The sequence below is a fragment of the Lichenostomus cassidix genome, chromosome 12 (genome assembly GCF_008360975.1).
Source record: "Lichenostomus cassidix isolate B80296 chromosome 12, HeHo_3.0, whole genome shotgun sequence".
NCBI classification, from domain to species: Eukaryota; Metazoa; Chordata; class Aves; order Passeriformes; family Meliphagidae; genus Lichenostomus; species Lichenostomus cassidix.
The window spans coordinates 9,721,841-9,742,668 of NC_139493.1; the positions used below are offsets into that span (position 1 = coordinate 9,721,841).

The 20,828-nt window shown below is 46.4% G+C and overlaps 2 long non-coding RNA genes across 8 annotated transcripts; both read left to right on the forward strand.

Moving 5' to 3' along the window:
- Positions 1-23: 23 nt before the first annotated feature.
- Positions 24-20,608, forward strand: LOC146431670 (uncharacterized). 7 transcript variants are annotated; one of them, XR_014854721.1, is made up of 6 exons: positions 24-229; positions 5,233-8,019; positions 13,405-13,509; positions 15,434-16,311; positions 17,076-18,872; positions 18,966-20,608. It is a non-coding gene; the product is annotated as an uncharacterized LOC146431670 (long non-coding RNA). The 7 variants fall into 7 exon arrangements; XR_014854720.1 differs by having other exon boundaries at positions 17,076-17,222; positions 18,617-20,608; XR_014854722.1 differs by having other exon boundaries at positions 15,434-15,602; positions 15,739-16,311; positions 17,076-20,608.
- LOC146431671 (uncharacterized) lies at positions 8,765-9,509 on the forward strand. Its single transcript, XR_014854726.1, has 2 exons — positions 8,765-9,051; positions 9,133-9,509. It is a non-coding gene; the product is annotated as an uncharacterized LOC146431671 (long non-coding RNA).
- Positions 20,609-20,828: the final 220 nt, after the last annotated feature.

Here is a 20,828-nt window from a genome sequence, read left to right on the forward strand (position 1 = left end):
GGGCACGGGAGCGCGCATGGAACCCGAGGGCGCTTCGGTTGGAAGGGACCGTGCAGGACAGCAGCTCTAGTGACACATGCCACTAGCAGGGCCCTCCAAGGCCCGACCAGCCTGGCGCTGGACATGCCCGGCGTGCCTGGCACATGGCAGTGCCCTGAGCTGGCAGCTTGCTGAGGTTCCAGTGAGATGTGCCTTTGAACTTCCTTCAAAAGCGGAGAAAACTGCTCTGGTGTGAGAGGTCTCCCTGCCTTGCTGGGTTCTCTGTTCGTTATTTCATTCCCCCTTATTTCAGGCCTGGGAATTGGGTGTTTAACTCCATGTCTGTGGGCAGAGGGCTGAGGAAATGGTAGCTGGGGCCCCTGTTTGTGGAGTGACCATAATTTATCATTTCCTAATCTCTGCCTTGGTCTGTCTTTTTATAAAGTGTGGACAGTAGCAGTTTGGAGATTACGTGTGGTATGGGTGAACAACCTGGCATTTACTGGGGGTTCCCCAAGTAATAATGCTGTAGGACCCCAAATATCACTTTCTGAAATACCATATAATTCTAAAGAGGATTTGATAAAATATCGGTGAAAAGCAATACATTTTCACAGAGGAAAAGATCCTTAAATCCCCTTATTTACCCTTTCCTGTTTCTGAGAAGACCATATTGGTTCCAAATGGACTGTGTTCTTCTTTGGAGCCTTTAGAATCTCTATTAATACAATTTCAGTTTTCAGAAATAGCAGTTTCTTTCATTTAATGATAGATTTCCAAACAGCTTTCTCTGTCTGAATAACTCATGCAATAAATAGCATGAATTTCTGTAAGTGCAAACTCCCATTTGATTGTTATAATTCTTTTCTGTAATTGCTGATTATCAAGAGACTGGATTCAGGCAGCAGAAGAAAAATGCTTATACAGAAAGAAATTTTTCTTTATTCTGCACATGAATGCTTTGATTTTTAGCAATGATGCAGAAAACCATAGTGCTATCTTTAGTATGTTTTGGGAAATTTCCCAAATGTATTGAGGAGTATGTATAAAAAAATGACACTACAGAATAATTTCTGTAACCCAAAAAAAAAACCCCAAACCAACCCAAAATTGAAAAACCAGGAGTAAATTGTATTACAGATGCGTTTTTTCTAAAGGCATAATATGAAATGGTCTTTGTTCAGAAACACCAGTTTATTACAGAATTGCGAATTTGTCACAGTGGAAACATCACAGAAATAGATAACAGAAACTGAAGACATTTGAACAGCTCTGGCTCTGCCTGGCACAATCTCTATATCAATGAATTAAACATTTGTATATCCATTGCTCTGTTTTGAACTACCTTTGCTAACCACATATTTCCCAGAAGAGGAACAGAGGTTTTTTAAAAGCAGAGATGTATTTTGTGAATCCTTGGAAATGTGCAAGCTCTTCATAGCTTTGGTTCATTATTTGTGTCCCACACATGCCATGAGCCACTTAGGCTTTGCATTTCCTTGAGGGCAAAGAAGTTTTAAAGGCCAGAAGGACATCTGGGGTCTATTCTTAGCCACCATTAACTTGGTTAATGAATGGAATAAATAGCATGTGCAACATCATGGGAAAATCTGCCTGCTGGCACAGGCTGTGCAGCTGACCAGGTCTGCGGCTCCTTAGGGGAAAGACTGCTTCAGGGCACCCCAGTTTTTGGGATTATTAAGTGTTTGGGCAGTGCTTCCTCCGTGCCCATCTGAGAAAGCCAGGCAGCTGGCATGGGAAGAATGGCAGGTGGCTGCTTATCTTTCCAGCAGAATGTCTGAGATTTGGGGATTTGTGATTTTGTCAGGACACAGGACTGGGATTTCAGGATATTGTAATTTCTTTGCTCCCTTCATTTTTTTCATGAAGGGTCTACTTGTCTTCTCCATTCAGTCTTCCTGTTGGTACACAGGGATGCTGATCCCTTCCACAGAGGTGCTGCAGGGGTTAATTAGTGTTGGCAAAACATTTTGAAATGGCTGATTGAGAAATGCTGACAGAGATGAAAGCTGAATAAGTATTCAGATAAATAAATATTCCTTTGTAGTCTTATCACTACGGGAAACTCCCTGTGTACCCAGGATGCTGCACAGGTCACTGGGCAGTCATCTCCCCATTGCCTGGAGCCTTCTCCAGGGGCCTCATTTATTCCAGGATTCCACTTTAGTTTGAGTGGTGTGAGCCACAGGATGTGCCACAGAGAGAACAGCCTGGCAGCAACCAGCAAACACTGTGGAAATACCAGATGGACTGGGAGCTTTTCTTTCTCTGGAGCTCCTGTTCTGCTCTTTTCCAGTGAGTTGTGTGGCTGCAGAACCTGGAGCATCCTGGGAGGAAGAAGGGGAAACCTGTTCCCATGGTTAGAGACAAGGAAAGAGGAGGTGTCCTCGAGTGAGTGCCCACAAGACATGACCTCCAAGAGCTCTGTGGAAGGCAGTGCAGGCAGCTCTCTGCTTTAGTAGGGTCTCTGGTGAGCTGTTAGCAGAAGTTTTCTGCTAGTGTGTCTCTTTGGGACACTTTCTCCCGCCTTTCTCTTGCCTGTGGGGAAGCAGATGGCTCTGGAGATCCCATAGGGAATATGTGGCTGCTGTCACACTTCTTTCAAGTTCTGTTGCATGCTCCTGAGCTCAGTAGGGAGGCTGAAAGTGGGAGAAAGGGTGACCATGTAATTCTCCTCCATTTGTACTTTATTCACAATAAAATCCCGGCGTCAGCACCACAGCTCGATGGAAGATGCCAAAAGAAACAGTACTGGAGACCATATCCATCCCATCTGTTCCTGGCCAGCATGTCTCTGTTTCACCATGGATCATCTCCCTTCCCAGCACCAGACCATCGTAAAGGCCATACACACTGCATGGGCACAGCAAATCCAGGGCCTCTCAAGAGCAACAGGGAGGTCTCCTGTCTCATTCGGTCACAGGGCACAGGGAAGGGCTGGCCTGATGGAGAATGAATCAACATGGCTTGGGGTGGAGCCATCCCAAAGCACAAGAGCAGCTATAGCAGAAAGTAAAGCAGGAAACCTCCCAGGAACATCAGCAAAGCTCTGGTACCCGAGTGCTGTGGCCCCACGGAGTCTAACCACTGGCATTGTTGCTTACCCCCTGCCCCTTCCAGCTGAAGCTTACTTGCACGAAGGATTTTATCTCAATGGAAAATTTTCCAGCTGGAAAACCTGTCCCCTGTCAAGTTTGCATGGCCAGAGCCAGCCACGAGATGGCAGCAGCCTTGTATTGCCGGGCTGGGATTCGGCTGTCCCACGTTCCCCGCTCCGGCTCCTCCATGGCCCTTTCGCCTTATAGATGAGATCTCAAGGTCTGAGGAGCAGCAAGAAACTATCTTCCATCCCCTGGGCTGAAGGAGAAATGACCTCAAAAATGACTTCTGAAAGAAGACCTGTGAGTTCAGCTCCCATCTTTCCAAACGAGCTGATGGAGTAGAACCTCCTCTGGTCCTTGTCTCCTGATCCCAGCCCCCACTGTGTTCATGGGATGTCTGATCCAAAGGAAATGCACATAATTCTTTCAACAGCTCAGATTTCAATCTACTGACTAAAAATTGCTGAAATTTCTGAAGGACCACATGGAAATTACAAGACATCCCTTTCATCCTTCCTTTCACTGCAGATACTCAGGGGTGCTGTATGATGCCTTGGACAACAAATAGCAGGTGCTCAGTGATTTGTATTTCACACTCGTTCTTACTGAGGATGCAGGCTCCTTCCAGCTGAAGAGAAAACGTTCTGCAATCTTCAGCCTGGGATCCTGGCCAGAGCTGGGACAGTTTCTTTTGCAATTCAAAGCTTACAGTGGTGTGTACTGAGACATCTGCACACAGATAAGGTGTGTGCTTTGCTCTGGCTCCCAGCTAACACAGCCAAGGCCTTGGAGAGTGCTTGGCTTGTGCTCCTTGATGTGTGGCTCAGGCAGTGTGGGGACTGCTTGGTGATACTGTAGCAGAGCCTGGGGCACATGCAGTGGAAGATGACAGAATCGCAGAATAATGCTATTGGGGAGGGACTTCTGGAGGGCTCTAGTCTGGCCTCCTGCGCAAAGCAGGGATAACTTCAAAATCAGGCTTCTCAAGACCTTGACCAGCTCTTTTGAAAATCTCTAAAGGATGGAGATTTCATGATATCTCTGGACAGTGGAGGCTGAGATCTGGGAGGCTGAGCCTGGTTTAGTGGGGTGATCCCTTTGCTTTGCTCTGGTAAGGATATAAATAAGCAGTATGGTTGCAATTTCAAGACCTGTTCTGAATAACCACTTAGACTATGAAATCTGTAACTAGTTCCAGTCTTCCCTCAGAGCTCAGTACTTTTGGGAACTAGTGATTGCATTAGGCCCATTGTGCAAAAGAGCTGGAACCAAGGAGACTTTCCTAAGCTGGACTATAAATCCACACTATTTGCACGGACAAATGACCCAGGAACCTGAGGCTGAAACTTCATGATTTTGCATTAAGCTCTTGAGGCACAGTTCCAGCCGTTTTCCTGGCCCTTGCTTTGTGGCAAAACTTCAGCTGCTGTGACTGCATGGGAACTGATCCAACTGAAAAATACCCTGCCTGAGGAAAAGATCCTTTTTTATCATGATCACTGTGATGGCTTGAGGAAGAGGGACACATGGGCTGGGGGAAGATGGAATTGCCCTTTTCAGTGACAGCCTCTGTCTTGATCACTTATGGAGATAGTGAAAGTGCAGCTGGTAAAAAGGGCTGATCCTACAAGTGCTACACACAAATTTTCTTCAACAGGGGCTTATGGAGCAGAGCAAAAAGGATTAATAAACTAAAGTTATGGGTTGAGCTGCAAAAGGAAGCACATGCTTCACGGCTCCAAGCTCTTTCTGCTCATGTGGAATGGATTAAAGATAAAAACAACCCTGTTATGCGCTTTGCTCCTGAGCTGTTTCGATCCTATCTATCTTCTTCCCCAGAGAGGCTTGTGCAGGAACTATTATCTGTAACTCAAAACTGTGGCTCATGTTCCCAGGGTAGCTCATGGGATCCACTTCCCCTTGCCAGAGAATGAGGCATCACAGGGTGCCAGCTGCAGTGGTTCAGGAATGTTTAGTGCCAGCCTGGCTGTTTTATTGCAGGATCCACTTATTTACATCTGTATTTTGAGCATGGAATACTGGGGCACATAGAAACAAAATGACTCTGCTGATGCTGGGCAGTGTGTCTCCTGTGGGACAAGCACCAAATCCACATTTTATGTCTGTTTAGCTGGAATCATGGACAGCACAAACATGCTCCTCACGCAACCACAGCTTTATTACTCAGAAATACTTCGAAATTCCAGATCCCGTTCCCATTCTTTTTGCCTGCATCGGTGTGAATGACCGCTGTTCTCCTCCACACTGGGATGTCAGCAGATCCTGTAGCTTGTTTTCCACTGAAATGTCTCCTCTTAGGTAAATATTACATCTGGGGTTGCTTTGCCAGTGGCTTTCCTATCTGGAGTTTGTACAACAGGTCAATGCCCTGCTCATTGATAAGAGGAATACTTGCTGCCAGTGCTGTTGCTGCTGTGAAATGCCACTCTGCTCTTCCCTCATCAGTTGCTCCTCCAACATTTTTTGAATGTTGCTTAAGTCCTGGAGGTTTTTGCAAATTGGGGAAAATTTAAGACAAGTCGTCGAATGTTTGGACAGAGCAAGAAGGACTTGTTTATTGCAACAGCCATGACTTGTAAATTATTCATCTGTGTGTAATTGAAACACTCAGATCCTCAAAGGTCGTGTTACAAAGAGTGAGGTGAAGGATCAGTGAGCTTCCAGCAAAACAGGAAGGTTGGCAGGTCCTGGGGAAGCCTTCTCCATCCACCTGCATCTGCTCTGTGACAGTGCCTTTTTGCAGATGAAAACTGAGTTTTCAATAAGTAAAGCAATGTATAAACACGTGTCTGGGAGGGGGAGAGGATGTGTCAAGTATCTTCCTCTGTCAGTTTTCTCTCCAGTGGGAAACACAGATTTGAAGCCTGTTGCAGTGAAACATCTACACGGTCTGAGGGCACAGCCCAAGGATCAGCACACAATGGGCTCTGGCCTCTGTGAAATGGAGAAGAAGCTTCCAAAGACCAAGAGGGACCAGAAGAGCTGGCTAAGCAGAAAAGAAGCCAGTGTAGTTCCACTCAGCAGTTCTGTCTCCAGACAACACCAGACTTCAACTAATTAAAAAGAGCATATGCTAGCTGGAACGTTAATTGGAACAGCTATCAACTTTTCTCTGTGCTTAAAACTCTATTCTAGCTCTCTCATAGCAGGTTTGGAGAGAAAGAGTTAACCCTTCAGGTTGTTTATTATTTTGATAGGCACAGCATGTTCTTAGAAGAGAGCATAATGAAATTTCTAGGAATAGGTTTGGATCCAGGTTTTTTTCAGGTGCAAACAATTCTCTGTCTAATAATGCAGAACCATCATCACAAACAGCACTCTCAACCCTTCCCTCTCACTGTGTTGTCAGTAAAGTGATCTTACTCAGCTTTCAGAGGCCTTGTAGCAGCACTGGGCACAGAGCCAGCTGCTGTTCTTCCCTGTATGTATTGTATTAGATGGACACCTCTTCGTTAACCCAAGCTCATTTGTTCCCCTCAGCCTGTATTCCTTCTCATTAGACTTGATGTATGATCAAGAAAAGAAAGTGCAAAGAACTCCGCTGACATCTGATACACTTATAAATAGCCTTTCTGCCCTTCTACATTTGTGGCTCTCCCAATGGGAGCAGGCGCTCAGTGTGTCACACTCTTCCTGGAACTGGGATGCTATCGAAGATTTTCCTCTAAAGCATCCAAATTTGGACTCTGCTGGAAGCTGGGTGCTTGAATGCGGACACCACTGGTCTGTTCCAGATTGGCAGTTCCTTAGTCTTGTCCTAATCTCCAATTCTTAAGAGATCAGGCAAAGGCACTGTTAGAGCAATGAGGCTCTTTCACTGTTCCCTGCCCTCCCTGAAACAGGCAGAGGCTCCCTCAGCACAATGACAAGCCCTGGACTTTTCCTATCACTTTGCTTACACTCCATCCCCAGGTTCCTGTTACTCTATTTCCAAACCCTCAGCTTCCTCCTTCTCCCTAAAAGCTGGATCCTATCTCCTCCATGGGCTCACCGAGTCCATCACAAGCCTGCAATCCTTGTTGGGATGTGTCCTGTGGTGCTCTCATGAGCATCAGTGTTCCCATCTAAACACAATATGCTCTGGCTTCCAGTGGATGAAGAGCCTATCCCTTAACCCCTTTTTCTTTTGCTGACCTCCTTGGGTGATAACAATTGTAATTTCCCACACCTCACTAGCACTGAATGAGCCTTAAATCCAGCTCCCAAAGAGATTGCCAGGCAGGGATGAATTTAGGCAGAACTATGGAGGATTATGGGGCTGATTGAGATATTAAAGATTATGCCTGACTCATTTTCTTGCAAGTCTGATGAAAGTGAGTCAGATCCTTCCAACACAGTTTGACCTAGCAGATGCAGCCGGCAGCCAGCTCAGCGGCTGTGTGAGGAGCTCACAATGTTTTGTAAATGGAATAAAGTTCATTTAACACAGCAAGCCTGTATTTGCTGTTAACTCAAAGGCCTCTCACCTGAAAACAACCTGCAGATCACTTACCCCATCACTGCTCGCAGGAGGAATTAGCTCCTGAGAGCCCCTGTTGGTGGAGGAGTTGGGTATTTCTAAGAGGTGACCCCTTGTCTCAAGGCAGGGCAAAGGTCTTTTTCCTGTGATGCTGAGTTCAACCCATTTGAAATACTCACAGTACCTTTTTGGATAGCCAGGACTCTGCTTCCAAAGAAATGCGCTCCTGCCTCTGGGCTGTCTCTCTCAGCAATGCTGCCAATATTGGTCCTAATGTAATTTTGCCTTTTTTTTTTTGGCTGCTCTCTCTTCCTAGGTGGGAATAATGTCATTACTAAATGACACCTGTTTCCCGTGGGTCTCTTCAGCCTGTAGGAAAAAATGTTTTCACCCCCTAGCTCAGCTGCAGGCAGACATCTCCTGGGGCCAGTGGCTCAGGTAAGTAGCTCCTTCTGACTCAGTTCTCCTGCTGAGCTCTCAGTGCCTGTCTGCCTTCTGGATGTATCCTGTTGACTACTGACAGCCACAGGTGAATGGCTCACATTCTGACTGATGGCTGATTTTTAGACATTTAGAGGTTATGAGATGGAATGGGAACTTGTTTCCTAGTATTTACCTCCCATGTTTTGTCAGCATCTCCCTTGCTGTGCACCCACCCCAATTTCACTGCCCTCCAAGGCTCTGGTGCCTATCCTATTTTCCCTCTTGGGCAGGTGCAGGTTTAGGCTCTGCCTGTTTTCTTCCAACAGGAGACAAACTCCCATGCATCCCCAGAGCCTGTGTTCCTGCAGCCCATTCCACCCCTGCAAGGGTCTCCCCAGTGCTGGGTACAGCTCTGCCCAGGGGCAGTCTTGTGGTGTCCGAGCTGCGTTTGCAGCTGAGCTGTCTGGAGAGAGCATTAGCGTTGCTGCATTTGGGCAGAGGGCAGGTTTACCATTGCTTCTTGAGTGTTTTTGTGGCTGCTAGCTCTGCCTTCATGCCCCAGAGACCTAAGGTGTGTCCTGAGCCCAGACTTTCCCCTGTGGAAAAATGGGGGTAATGGTTCTCAGATCCTCTGATGGGAGTTTCTTTGGGGCATGGCAATGATCTCACCTGGCTGAATGCAGACTTGTGCCAGGTGAAGCCAGCAGCCTTGAATGCCCTCTCTGTTCTTGTTCCAATGCAGCTTCTAAATTAGAAACCTTACCACCTCCATTTGATAGGGGCAGGGATTTTGCAATACTAAGAGGCTGAGTCAGGCATGGAGACAGGAGTCATTCCTGCTGCTGAAAGGTTCTGATGCATTCGGGTGCCCAGTGCAATATTTCCCTCCTCACTCCATCTCTCCAGGGGTTGTGCAAGATTGGCAAACCTGGTCAGCTCAGCATCAGAGGAGCAGCTCTGGGGGGCCCTGGGCACTGGCTGACTCAGCAAGGACTCTGCTCCCTGCCTGCTCATGGCTTTTCCCCTGCCAACAGCAGCATGTCCAAGGTAAATTAGCTGGTTTTGGAACAGCTTTTGTTCCAGCTGAGATTGGCAACCTCTGTCTTACTGTGAACCTTTTTGATATAGCAGCAGAACACCATCCAGGTGTGGAACACAGCCTGAAAATGCCTGCCATGCTACCCTCTCCAATAGTCTGCCACGTTTGGATCTCCAATTAATGATCCAAATTTCCCTACACTGTACCCTGAAGAGAAAGCATCTGACTCCTGTCCTTCAGATCCAGCTCCTTTTGCCAGTTCCCACTTTTAAGGCTTCCCTGATAAAATCTAGTGGAGCTTGTTCAGGCTGTTCAGATCAGTGGTGGCTGTGGGAAAGACTCCTGTAAAATAAGACTGTTTAGATTTCTGTTATCCTCTTATTTAATTTCCTGTAGACTTCAGTGCTTTCTGAGCCTGGCTATGGCTAAACCATGCTCAAGAGACTATTTAAAATACTCTTTTTTTTTTTATGATACTTTTTCTAGAATCTTGTCAGTAATTTTCTGCCTTTGACACTTGAATGGTGAATTAAGGAGTTCTACCTCTACAATATATCCATGTTTTGTTACAGCAGAAGTTCCTAACTGAAGGTCTTTTATGTTGTTCTAAGTTTCCCTCTTGAATATATAGCATTACTTTGGGCCAAGGTCCATGAAACCTCCAAAAGTTTGCCTGATTTACCTTCCATTCTCCATACACTGTGTTAGACCTGGGATTTCATGCTCTGCTCATCCTGGGTCACAGCTTGGCTTCTTTTCAGGTGCTAAATCCTGCAGCTCCATTAATGTGTGGCTGCTCAAGACAGCCCCTTGAAGCAGCCCACGTGGCTCCTCAGCAGGTCTGCGGGTTTAGAGACAGCCAAAGAAAGCTCCTGGCACAACTTCTTCTTGAAAGTGGGTGTGAGGGAGGAGGAGGCAGCAGTTGTTGAGCTGACAAAACTTCTTGTCTCCTGTCTGGGTCTCAATGGACTTCAAAAGAGGGTCGAGAAGTGCCAAGTCCTCAGGCTGGCCCTGTCCCACGCAGGGGCTGCCTTCCAGTGTGGCCCAGGAGCCTCCGCTCAAGGTGATTTTTTTTCAGAATTTTTATTCCTTTCTGCACCTCTTGTTCTGGGTTGCTGAAGTGTTCCTGCTGGCTTGTATTTTTACGAGGATTTGTCTCACCCATCGGGCTCTGAGGACTGGGCCACCTTCCCACTGCCGAGCCATGGCAGAGCTGCACTCACCGGGGATGCTGGGCCTGCTCCGGCCTGCCGCTCCACCCCTTATGGGAAAAGCAGAACTCTCATTCCTTCTCTGAAAAACCTCCAACTCTCAACTCTTTAGCCCAGCTTGGAGCCCAGTGGTGCCTCTGTTGGTTGTCTTATACTGCCTGGACTGAAATGTTGGCCTTCAGTGCTCTCCTTGGAGGTGCCATCCCACACCTGAGTCCAGCACTGAGCCATTTGCCCAAGCACTGTTGGACTGGCCTGGGCCTTTCTGTGCTCCTGCCTGTGTCCAGTTCCTTTGGCTGCCTTGGAACCCTTCTGTGGGCTCTGACTTCTCTCTCTACCACCAGCTCCAAAACCATCACCATCTTCTGGCTTCCCCGTGATTTTCCCTTGGTTCTCTTACCTGGAGAAGACCTAAACATCTCCATGCATTCATGCCAACTGATGAGTCCCTGGGATATTTGTAGTTTGTATTTCTCTTTACCAAACCCATTTGTACTAGGAGTGCACAAAAATGCAAGGATTACTGAAACCCCCTCTTCTACCCCACACAAACAGTCCCCCCTGTGAGGGCAAACAGGCCTTTTGTCCACCATTTTGCTGCTGCACAGCGATGTCCCCTCTATTGAAAAATGGTTTTGCCTGGAGGCAAATTATTAAACAACAGACTTGCACCAATTTCTTTGCCAAACTCTTGCTGTTTGTACCCAGTGCAGGCCGATCCTGGCAGTGCTGGGCTGCTAGAAGCAGGGATGTGCCCGATCCCTCAGCAAAGCCTGTTCTGGCATTGCACAATGTGTCTGTTCTCCGGGGGCTGTGCGCAATTCCGACTGGGACAGATGTCTGAGCCTGATCCCGCTGCAATGACGTCAAAGGCTGCAATCCTGTCCCTCTCCCCGGGGCTGGCAGGGCCTGGCTGCGCGTGAGGCCGTGGGGCTGCCGCCACTTTGCCTTGTGCGGTGGCATTAATCTGTCACCAAGTGCCAGCACGGGTGACCCCTGCCACTATGCACGGTGCAGATCTGCTGACATGCTTGGCTCTTCCTTGCAAAACTCCTGCTGCTCCAGAAACTTTGCACTGAAAGCAAATGGGAGTTGATTTTAAAAGGAGCATCCTCCGCTGTTGACCCGTGAGGGGAGAAAAGCCCAGTGAACTTGCAGCCTTTCCCATGCTGGGGACGCTGGCTGGCACCAACAAATGCCATTTGTCATGGAGCTGCAGCAGGCAGCACAGCGGAGGGGATCAGTAAATCCCTGGATGTGCCTTGGCGCCTGTCTCCATGGCACTGATTAGGAGAACAGGAGTTGTTATCTATGTGCAGCTATTTTGGATGCCTGTGTGAAGGGCTGCTGAAGGCAGCAGCAGCTTGCACCCAACTAGCCGTGGTGACATGGGGTGACACACACTGCTGCACCTGACTGTTTGCCACAGGGAAGGTTTCCCAGGGCTGCAAGGAAGGACGAGACTGGCACATCCCTGGGGTAGGACTTCCCCGAGGTGCCCCAGCCTCTGCACTCCCCGGGGGCTGTGGCAGGGCAGGGGTTGTGACAGGACGTGATTCACTATGACCTCCTGGCACCTCTGCCAGCATTGCCTGCACCTCGCCAGCCCTGCCCACTGCTGAGGCACTGCTGACATTCCACATCTGCCAGACCCAGCCTGGAGTGGGCTGAATCCAGCCCGAGCTCGATGAAATGCTGTTCCTGATTTGGTCAGCTGTGTGCTGGCCTGAGCCATGGTCCATTTTCACAGCTCTGCACAAAGGTTGGGGGAAGGAAGGAGTGTTTGACATTTTCAAGTTTTATATGAATGCTCAGACAGTTCTTAGATTCTTCTTAAAAAGCTGATGACAGATTAAGAACAGCTCCCAAGTTAGGATTTTGGAAATACTGGGGTTTTCCAAGTTGTCAATCCAGCAGGAGGAGTTCCAGCGTGCCTGTGGCTGTGCACAGCATCCTCTCCTTTGGGCAGCTCAGGGCTGCTGGTGGTAGCTGCTCTCTGGATGCTGCCACATGTAGGGTATGCCCTGGAGAAAGTGAAAAAAGAGTCTGTAACATTAGCAGGTATATTTTAATAGCTCATGAAATGAAATAACTGTATGATGTAGAAAGCTATTAAAGAACAGTTAGCCTTACAAAAATGGAAGAGTATGGTTTTTAACTTATAGGTACAGAGGTAAGGTATCTAAAAATCTGTAATTTTGAGGTGGAATAGGACTGAGACAAGTCTTGAAATTAAATATTTAATTACCAAATCAATTTTGCTTAAAACATCCAGAGTTTGCAATTGATTTCATTAGCCTGTTCTGAGCCCACCAGTGAAACCCCTGGTTAGTGCTGGTGCTGCTGTATTGGTTTGCTGTGGGTCCCATAAGCAAATTATTGTGCTTATAACAGAGTATGCATGCTAAAAGTGAAGAACTTGGTATTCCAAAACCAACGTCCTTTCTGTCTTCTCTGATAGAGATAACTAGTTTATTTCTAGGTGTAAAAGCAAAAGCAGTTTCCTTGACTGGTTGTGTTAACAAGGCTATGAGGAGAAGGGCTGGTGTGGCAATGCTTCATACTTTGCAGGGCAGAAATCAGCCAGGATTTACCAGAGGAGCTGTGATATTTAGATAGGAATCACAAAGGGAATTACAACAGTGAACTTCAGCTGACTCTGACAGGTTTGCATGATCAGTGCCTCACTGTAGAAAGAGAGATGCTGCTTGCTGATGGCCAGGAGCTCTAATGGTATCTAGGGAAACCTGGCTGCCTGCAGTAGCTCACAGGATGGCCACTGTTAAATGCAAGCTTGTGCAAAACCGTCTAAATATTGCTGGATCATTGGGGTAAATTGGCTTTAGAGCTGAGGGCAGTTGCTGTGCCAGCCTCTGCAGGAAACTGATCCCAGGTCCACTTGGACAAAGACTGGGTGATATGCAGAGGTTTAGAGATGTCTTTTCCCTAGGGAAAAAAAAAGAATTAGCATGTCATTAAGTAGAGGTTATGGACGGATTAAACCACGCAATAAGACATTATGTTCTCCCCAGTTCAGTGATTACATGCTCGTCTCATAAGAGTTGCCATATTCCCTCTGCCTCTAGCACAATTCAGATGTCCTGAAAAAAAGACTTGCTCATAATCTTTTTTCTAAATATTCTTCACCAGGCACTTGAAATCCATTTTATGAACATCAGTTTGTTCTGTATTGTACATGGCCAAGATTATTATCCTTTGAGAACAGGATGTGAAACCACAGAGCGAGGAGATGAGGTGAGTCACTTCTGGCCATATAGACATTTTAAATAGTAGGAGGATTGGGAAGGGACATATTTTCCTCTCAAGCAGTGTTTGTGGGGGAAAAATTATATGCCAGTAATCTGAATTTAGCTCTCCACCATTGCCTGTAACACCAGCAGGGGTGAATATTTGGTCACAAACACCTATAGAATAAGAAAACGGGCATCTTTAGATATAATTAATCTTCCTCCAAACTTTTTGACAAGTCTGAGGTGGATGTGATTGTGAAAACACTTACTAAGATCACATCTGTACTTTGAGGAAGAATAATCCAGGTCTGAACCACTGGTTTTTCATTGCTTACATTGCAACTAAGGACCCACTAGATGAGAAAATAGAAGATTGCATCACAATGGATGATTTTTGATATGAGTGATCCAGTTGTTTGGGGTTTTTTGTCTGTTTTTTTATTATTAATTATTCTGCTGAGAATATCTGTCCTGGGACTAGCAAAGCAGTCAGCTCTCAACAGCAGCAAAATAAATCTCAGTCCAGGGCAACACAAATTGGGAAGAAGCTCCAGAGAGTGGTGCTATTTGAAATAAATTGAGGAAATATTTTAAAAGCTTGCATAGAAGAGCAGACTTTTGCCAGCTATTACAATTGGACTTCAGAGTAACTGCTGAGTGGGTAATTAGTCCCACGGGAACACAGGAGTCTGGACAAATGTAAAAAGGAACAAGAGGGGAAAAAAAGCGTATGAAGAATTAACTTTAGAAAACAAGCTAGAACATTAGTCACTGGAGGGCTATAACTCAACTTCCATTTAACATTTATTTCTGTGATGAACAGAAACACTGTTCTTAACCCCTGTATTGAAGCAGGAAATACAAATCTTGCTTTTTAAGACAGCTGGAACTACTTTATTGAAGTTCATCTCTTTGATAAGAGGGTGGGGGGGAGGGTAAGGAGGTGCTGAAAATACTGCAAACCTAGCAAACAGGACTTGTGTTCTGGTGGAGCAGGGAAAAAACAGTTCTGGAACTGGTCAAGATATTAGGTGAGGTCTGTTTTGCTCTCAGAGACTCCCCCACCATGAAGACAAAGCAGTTAGTCAAGGTTTAGAAGATCATGTCCCCACCACCATTTGCTCACAGCCTGTCTACAGTGCATGGTCTCACTTTGCCCAGGGCTGAGAGCTCTCCAGCTGGAAGGAGGTGATTTACCTACCTAACGTGCCAGAGGATACCTCTTTGCATAACTCTTTGCTGGGTTTAGAAAGACTTGGTGGAACACAGCTACAAAGAAATCTTGAAGCCTGTGAGACACTTGTGAGGTTATATAGAGCACATGTGGTTGGTCCTGCCATTCCAGGTCTCCTGATCCATAGTCCTGTGCTGTAACTACTGAACCAGGGACTTATTTATAGCATTTCCACACTTGGGTTTTGTGGTTCATTGCTCCCATTATTATCTCAACAGCAGTGATTTGCTCATCAGTCCTTTGTAGGAGAACTAGTATTGCTTTGGCTGTTTGGTGTTTAGAAGAAAGAAGGATGTAATTCCTGTGACTCTAGAGATGCAGGAAGCTTTGCAAAATCTCCTCATATGTCTGAGTGTGAATCTATGTAATGGGTGATATTCACTGAACTGTGTGTCTGGAGCAGTAACAGTAACATCCCAGCTGACAGTTCAGGACCAGTCACCAAACCTGGATCTTCCTCATTTTGAGGACTTTTGTGCTGTCTCTACAGCCTCCAAGGAGATTGAGTTAACCTGCTGCTGGGCTCTCACCAAATCACCAAGTGATGGGGTCCCACCTGCCTGTTCTGCACTGGTACCCATAGCAACTGTCTGTTGGTGCTGTGGTGTTGCATTTCTGACCTGCTGCTGCTCCAGCTGTGACCTGAGCGAAGGTTACTGATGTTTTCATGTAGGCTTTGTGTTTGCTGTTTCAGGTGAGCGAGAGGCTCTGAATTCCCTCGGTTGGCTCACCCCCTCTGTTTCCCAATTCAAAGCAAATGGCCAGACAGGCAGGCAGCTCTTCCTTGAAGACGTTCAGATTCTTGAGGGGTGCGCCAGTGTCTGGCAGACGTGGCGTTGGCAACGCACGCTGGACACAACATGGTCAGAATTGTTCAGTCCTGTAAACACTGTCCTCAAAACCACCATCTCCTCTCACTACCTCCTTGAGCCGCTTCCCCGCAGTGCTCAGCACAAGGATTCTGCACAAACGCACCCAGCCCTGGCGTATTCCTTCCAGGAGAGGGCAGGGGAATACAGTTTATCGCAGATCCACTCCTGAACTGCAGCCAACGTCCATCCTATCCCAGATCTTCCTGCACGTCTTCCAGTCTGTTTTGCTTTCCTTAACTTGGATGAGCAGAGGTAGGTGCTGAATGTCCCCGAGGTGAGTCAGTGGGTTTTGTCACATTTACAGACCTGCCTGTTCCTGAGTCATCCTCGGGAGGGTCGGCTTGGACTGGGCTGTGCCCCTTGCTCTTGAACCCTTTGCAAAGCACCTTGTGCGTCCCACTGAAGGCATTGGCTGCTGGGCAGCTCCAGCACCAGGGTTGAAAGAGCCAAGCCCCAGCTCTCGTGCTTTACCTTGCCATCAAGCTGGGGAGGCAGTGATGGGACAACGTGTGCATCACACACTCAGCACAGCCCTGTCCCTGCAGAGGGTGGGCTGATTCCCTTGGATGGTCCTGATGTCAGGAACAGCTCTGCTCTGTGGGTGCTTTTGCCAGTAGATTAAAATGCAGGAGTTGTGCATGGAAACACAAGGCTGGAGCTGGACCTGGCTAAAGATGGCCTAGAGAAATGCAGCCAGAAGGTCAGCTAACATTTTCTCTCTCAGTATATTAATGAACAGAAAGTTTGGGAGATAATCAGAGACTCTCCCCAGGTCCCCCCACTGTCTTGAATAGTCAAAAGAATAATATCACAAAAAATCCTTAAATGAGTTTCTTCCAACCTATCTCCCCCTGGTCCTATGACTCTGAATTGAAAAGACAACATAATTTCCAAACCAGTGGAGGAAAAAAAAAACCAAAAATCAATAAACTGTTGGCCCTGCAGCACAGATGCCCTGGCAAGGCCAAAGAAATTAAGTCCTGAGATTGCTGTTGCTGTTTCCACCTTGTCATGCAGAGACACAGCCAGGGATAAACATATTCTTTGTGTCAATATTTCTGTAGTACTGAGAGAACTTACAGTCCGTATCTGTGAGTGTCAAGGACTGCTAAGTTAACGTGATTATAACATTACTGGAGAGCCTGACAGGGGTTTTTGTTGCCTATGTGCCCATGTAACTGTTCTGGTGCTGAAAGCTGAAGCCCAGTAGAGCTCAGCTGGATGTGACCATCAGCTTTGTGGCACATAGAAGGGATCCATCTGCAGGAGATTAATTAAAAAAAAAAAAAAGCCAAAAAACACAAACAACAAACAAACCCCACAAATAGATTGGAACTCCTTTTTTTTTTCCCCTCCGCTTGATTATTTTTGGTCTTTTCATTGGAAAAAGAGCAACCCTGATTTGTAAATCAGATGGAAATGTATGAGTAATCAATTCAGCCTGACTAACCCTTGTTTTGCCAGGTGGCTGGTTGGCTCATCAGATTACTAATAGTTTGCTGCTGCAGTAAATGGGAAACAGCTAGGGCTGGGGCAGAAATACCACAGGTGACCTCTAAAGACAGCAAAGCACTCACCTAATGCAACACAATCCCTCTTTTTGCCTGTCCGGTAAGTTCAAACACTTTTTCTTCAAGCCCCTCAAAAATGAGAAGTAATTTGTAGCACAGAACTGTACAAGCAATGTACAAAAGAGGAGAAAATCCAAGGTAGGAAACATCAGCCTCTGTAGAGCACATTTGGAAAGGCAAAGTGTGAGCACAGCCAGACAATTCTTAGGTGTAAACAGCTGAGTGTGGCATGGAGGAGCCCTTTGCTCCTGTTCCCACCTTTAATGGGTCTGTGCTGTGTGGCACAGAACAACTCATGAATAATTCAGCCTATGGATCCTTTTTAACTTTATAAAGCAGTGCAATTATTATCCTCAGGGATATTTTTAAAAGTTTGGGTGCTGAGGTTTATCTGCCTTTCCTGACTGGATTTTTAGCACACAGCCATCAGACAAATACTAGTGAAAAGGACCTTAACTTTATGTTTTCCCCAGGGTTTGACTGGGCTGTGGCAATGCTAGAAAGGCTGTCTGAGCAGGGCAACCAGTTTGACTGAAGTTCTCTCCTGAAAGGTGGCAAAAGAGAGAATGGAAAATGTCCAAGTAATATCAAGGGACAGAAGTGATAGATTTTCAAAGGACTTGTTGAAGAGGTGAAGAGAGGGAAGGAAATCTCGTAGTGATGCCCCAAAAGGATGGTTTAGGGGAAAATTCAGATGTATTTTATAGTGTGGAATGAGGACTCGGTTGTGCTTCAGTACCAAAAGGATGCTGACGTGTGACATCAGTCACAGATGCACAAAACCTCATTCCAAAAATCCTGTCCCAGCCCAAGTCATTGCTGGTTCTCATGAAAAGTTGGCAGAAAAAAGGGATCAGAAGTAATTATATTTGTCTAGATCTGTGCATTTCCCCTGCTGTTAATAAAGGCTTGTAGTGTTTCCAAAGCCTTGAGCAAAACTTAGATGTGTGTCAGTTTGCTTTCACTGTCATGGAGTCTCAGAAGAATTAACCAGTTCACAGCTTGAGAAGTGCATTCAGAGATCACGGAGGGATGGGAAAGTGGCTGAGTCAGCTCAGAGGCTGGCACTTGCCACTGGAGCTTGTAAATCTCAGTTTTGGGTTTAAGCCCCAAAGTGTGCCTGCAGACCTCAAAACCAGACTGCGGTTTGAGGCACTGCCAGCAGAGTCATGGATAAGACAATATGGTCTTGCTGAGAAAGGAAATTTCTCTGATAAAATCTTTGCTCAGGAGAGATGTTGTAGTGGATGAAGCTGCGGGGATGTTTCAGCAAGGACAGCCCCAGACTGGCATTCAAGGAGGCAGTGACTTTTGTGTGTTTTCTCATTATTTCCTGTTGTAAGGTGGCAGGTTTGTGCTGCAGTGAGGCATCAGAACTTGTGCCATTGTTGATCCTTTTTCTTTGGTTTTCATGTGTCCATTGTCTCTGTCTAGAAACTTTGCTTGGGCAGAAAAAGAGGACTTTGGATCTTTGTCCAGGGTGTACTGATGTCCAATGGCCTGGTCAGGGCACCAATTTCTACAACAGTTGTGGACACCCAGGAATGCTGAAGGCACAGTCCCTGAGCCTACACACCAGGGCTGTGCTGAAGTTTCCCATGGATTCTGTGTGCATGGCCAAGGGGATCTGGACACACACAAAAGGTTTGGTGCATCCAGAACTTGTCACATAGTGTGAGAGTGAGCTCAGGTCAGGGGTTCATCCTGGATACTCTGGACCTGCTTCCCAAGTGCTGTGCACTGCCTGCCTGCATTTCTAATACTTTTTTTTCTTTTCCCCCAGGGAAATCTCAGGGAGAAATACAGATGCTTTAGTTACACTTTCCTTATATTTTCCATTGCATTTCACCTCACAGTGGTATTGAAAGGGTGAGATGCTCTGTAAGATTCTTCAGATGTGAAAAAGTGTCAGATCCCTGCTCCATTACGGCGTGCAGGTGCTGGCACAAGGGATGGTGGCCGTGAATCCCCTCCATGTTTGGACCTGCCTAAGCCCACTGAAAACTTCTCACCTTCCTATCTCTAGCCTCAGAGGGAGCCAACAGCCCTGCAGCTGCACAGTAGGCAAAGGACCCAGCCTCCAGTGCTTTTAGGGAAGCGAAAAGGCTGTGGGCCCAGTAAAACGGATGAAACTTGAAAAGCAGAACTGGGAAAACACCGTTTTATTTCCACATAAGATAAACATGGGACTTCACTACCTCTCTAGCAATTTAAAGAAAGTTCAGAACTACTGTGACTAAAATATGAAGACGTTGTCTTTTGCAAATGGGAAAACACAAGTTAGAGAAACCTCTAAAGTGTCCCAATGCCTAGGTAGGTTATAGTAATGATAAAATTAAGATTGCAACTTTGGGTTGTTTTCATGTGATAAACATTGCATGGGAATTTTGTATGTGTACATCCAACAATTCAAATTCCATTTAAGACCAGCCTTGAGGGCTTGGATTTTAGCTCTATTTAAATTTCATGTCCTTTGCATTGCTAAATCAAGCTAAACTTCACCTACTCAGGGAACAAAGGGGTTTTAATTGAGAGAAAGCGGTAAAACAAGGTTTGCCAAACATCTATTTTGGGTAAAAATATTTAAGGCCAACATTTTTACCAACGTAATCCTTTTTACGTCAGTGAAGTTCCACTAATGCAAAATTTGGCCTGATGTATTTGTACAAATATAGTATCTAGGATTTTGATGAGTACGTATTCATGCATTATTCATTGAGACAATGTGGAGAGGAAGAACGAGGTCTGTGTATGAGAGCAGAGCTCTGAGCACCCCCAGGTGCTTTGATCATCCCCAGTGGGATGAGGGAGCACCTGTGGGGTCACCCTGCGCTGCTGCCAGGCCATGACTCATTGAGGCTGAGTGGCCCCCTGGGAAGAGACTGGATTATGTTTGCCAGGCTGTGGGATGTGTTACTGGCAATTCTGAAGAAATGCAGATGGATGGTATTTTTGCGAGTTTAAATTGAGCTGGATTTGAAAAGAGATGAGACTGCACCTTGGTTCTGCCACAGAACTTTTGTTTGAGCCTCTGTGCCTCAGTTTCCCCATGAAATGAGACTAATACTTCATTTTCCCTGCAGGGCAGTGAGCCCTACAGTGGAGGAGTAGGAATGGTGTGCTGTCCCACATGCCCTTAAAAAATGGTGCACATACCTGTTATCATTAGACTGCATTCTAATACCCCAGGCTGCATCTTCCCAAGGATATGAAAAAAGGAAAAATGAATTTGAAAAACCACTGATTGAGCAGAAAAACTGACTGCTGCTGCAGCTGGCCCCACTGTGAGCTTCCTCAGCCAGACTTCACCTCTGCAGGAGTTGAACATGGATCCTGATCCATACCAAATATTGCATAGCTATAGTGTGTTTGTGTATACATGTATGTACATACGTATATAACAATAGTTAAATGTGTTTATATGAAAAACTAATGATGCCTATAGTAATACTGGGGTGTGTGTGTGTGTGTGTGTGTGTGTGTGTGTGTGTGTGTGTGTGTGGATGCATGTCCCAATACTGTCTGGCATGCTGGAAGTGCCCCCACCAAGCTCTGGCAGGCAGGAGAGGGGCAGGTGTGAGGGAATGGGGCTCCTTGCATCTCCCAGGGACTCGCTTATCTCCAGGAGATGTCCAGAGGCTTGCGC